Source organism: Pinus tabuliformis, chromosome 6 (assembly GCF_031772625.1).
Source record: "Pinus tabuliformis cultivar Carrire ecotype Pingquan chromosome 6, CPIR1, whole genome shotgun sequence".
Lineage (NCBI taxonomy): Eukaryota > Viridiplantae > Streptophyta > Pinopsida > Pinales > Pinaceae > Pinus > Pinus tabuliformis.
In genome coordinates, this window is record NC_142292.1 from 1,674,868,539 (window position 1) to 1,674,872,036 (window position 3,498).

Below are 3,498 nucleotides of genomic sequence, written 5' to 3' on the forward strand. Positions count from 1 at the left end.
TTGGTCATGCCTTTTGGCCTTACCAATGCACCTTCTACATTTCAAGGTTTGATGAATTCCATTTTCAAGCCCTTCCTTAAAAAAATTGTGTTAGTATTTTTTGATGATATACTAATCTACAACAAGTCTTGGAAGGATCATGTTGAACATGTTGATAGGGTGCTACAACTATTGGAGGAAAAACAATTATATGAAAAAAGCTCCAAATGTTTCTTTGGAGTAGAAGAGGTGGAATATCTAGGTCATATTGTATCTCATGAAGATGTTAAGGTAGACCCTAGCAAAATTAAAGCCATTAAGGAATGGAAGATCCCCACATCCATAAAGCATCTGGGAGGATTTCTCGGGTTGACATGGTATTATCGCAAATTTGTTAAGAATTATGGGAGAATAGCAGCTCCTCTAACAAAATTATTGAAGAAAGATGTATTTTCATGGACTCCATAAGCAACAAAGGCCTTCGAACATATTAAAGAGGCAATGTGCCAAGCAGTGGTCTTAGCTACACAAGACTTCACAAAAACCTTTATTATGGAATGTGACACCTTAGGAAATGGAACTGGTGATGTTTTAATGCAATATGAAAGACCCATTGCATTCGAAAGTCATCCAATCAAGTGAAAATATTTACAAAAAGCTATTTATGAGAAGGAAATATTGGCAATACTACATGCACTTACGAAATGGCAACCCTACCTAATTGGAAGACACTTTAAGGTAAAAACAGATCATGATAGCCTTAAATACTTTCTAGAACAAAGATTATCCTCTGAAGAACAACAAAAATGGGTTACAAATATGTTGGGTTATGACTTTGAAATCATCTACAAAAAAGGGAAGCAAAATGTTGTGGCAGATGCAATCTCAAGAAAGGATGAGGATATGGAAGCATTGTTGTGCGCGATTTCTATTATACAACCAGATTGGATAAATGAAGGAAGGGAGGAATGGAAGAATGACGAAGAAGTGTGGGTACTTATTCGAAAGTTACAACAAGATTCCAGTATGTCTGATACATTTAGCTGGCAAAATGATTCATTATGGTACAAAGATTGCTTATACCTCTGTAAGAATTCCCAGCTAAAACAAAAGATTCTTATGGAATTGCACACTTCTCCCTTAGGATGGCACTCAGGAATTTTAGAAACTTACCATAGGGTTAAGAAGGAATTTTTTTGGGTTGGCCTTAAATCGGATATTCAAAAGTTTGTGGTGGAATGTTTGGTTTGCCAAAAAAATAAAGTTGAAACAATTAAGACCCCAGGCCTATTACAACCTTTATCCATTCCAAGCCAATGTTGGAAGGAGGTTTCAATGGATTTTATCACAGGTTTACCCAAGTCTGAAGGAAATAGTTTCATCATGGTGGTGGTTGATAGACTTACCAAGTATGCACATTTTTGTGCATTATCACATCCATTTAAAGCCAGTATAGTTGCTACTGCATTTATGGAAACAATTCAAAAACTACATGGAAGCCCAAAGATTATTGTAAGTGACAAAAAACCCATTTTCACTGGAAATTTTTGGACAAAATTATTTTCATGTCTTGGTACTCAGTTAGCTCATAGCTCATCTTATCATCCTCAATCTGATGGGAAAACTGAGATAGTAAACAAATGTTTGGAAGGATATCTTCGTTGCTTTGTATCTGATAAACAGAAACAATGGGTCAAATGGTTGCCTCTGGCTGAATGGTGGTATAACACTTCTTTCCATACTGTAGAAAAATGACCACCTTTATGGCACTTTATGGATATCAGCTACCATCCATCACATCATATTTCAAAGAAAATTCTAAGGTTCAAGTAGTGGAACATCACATTGAGCATCAACAACAAGTTCTCCAGCTCTTAAAGGATAACCTCGTTCTGGTGCAGAATAGAATGAAACAACAAGCAGATCAACATCGCATCGAAAGAAGTTTTAATGTAGGTGACTAGGTATTCTTGTGGCTACAACCATATAAAACAATGTCCCTCAAGCAAGCTAATAAGGATAATAAATTATCACCAAAGTATTATGGTCCATACAAGGTGTTGCAAAAGATTTGTACTATGGCATAGAAATTGGATCTTCCTGCAGCTTCTGGAATACACGCAGTTTTCCATGTTTCATGTTTAAAGAAGGTTATAGGTGACAAGCTCCCAGTTCAAAAAATATTGACAGAACTTGACGAGGAAGGAAAAATTATATTGGAACCGGAAGTAGTTATAGAAACAAGAACTCGACAGCTACGAAATCGATCAATTTCGGAGTATCTCATCAAGTGGAAGAACTTATCCACTGAAGATTCCACATGGGAGGATGAGAATTTTATATAGAAGCATCTAGAACTACTTAAGCATTGAGGACAACACTTTTTTGAAGGAGAGGGGCATGTTGGGTCCCTATAATACTAGTGATTCCCAGATTACTATTGCAGTTGTATCTCTTATTAATATTGTTGTGCCCCTATTGTCCCCATATTGTTATTACTGTGCCCCATAGAATACTTCTATTGTTATTTTTGTGCCTTTATATTATTATTGTGGTCAGCTTGGTTATATTGTGACCCCTTAGACTCCTATATATAGAAAGGAGGTTTTTTCATTTGAATCATCGAAGAATTGTTCATTTGTGTAATGTAAAGGGGGTTTCCCCCTCGAAGAAGCTGAATTCTAAGGTTTGATCTATCTTTTCTATCTTTTTGTGAGCTGGTTTCATAATAGCTATATTTTATTCTATCACAAACACAAACACATTTCCAACATTAACATTACAAGGTGAAGGAAATGTAACACATGGTAATGTTGACATTATGATACAGGTGTTGTCCTTACTGGCAACTCACATATATGATAGTTCATAGTGCAAGAGGTTAACATCAAAGGATTATAGATCAGACTCCAGATATTGGAGAAAGAGAGGTATATGCTGGTTCACTGTGTCAAATTAGGTATACACGTGAGCACACAAAACAAAAAGAGAATATACGTATACACGCACTCCCACAAGAAGAAAAGAGTGTACATGTTAGAAAACCAATGTTTTGGTCCAAGGTATTTGGGGTCCAAGGTATGGGTCCAAGTTATTTGGTCCTAGGTATTTGGTCCAAGGTATTGACAAAGGGCCTAAAGCTATATAAGGAGGAGAAAATCATTAGGCCAAGGTGTTCAAGTAATGAATATCTTATGAAGAGTTAGATCAAAAGCAAATATGCATGGGTTTATGGTGCTTTTCTTGATCTGAACTAAGGATGAACCTTAACGGTTGATGATAGATGAGATATAATGATCGATCGGGATCTGAAATGAATTATTATTATATGGTTTGATCACGGATAGTCTATATATAAATGCTAATGCATGATTTACACTGAAAATGTTCTGATCTGGGTATGACTGAAGTCTGAAATAGTTGTGATGTTTTAAGTTAGCATTTGCAAATCTGTACACTGGTTTGCTTTGGTAAAAGAACATATACATGCTAGTTTAGCACAGCAAAGTAGCATATACA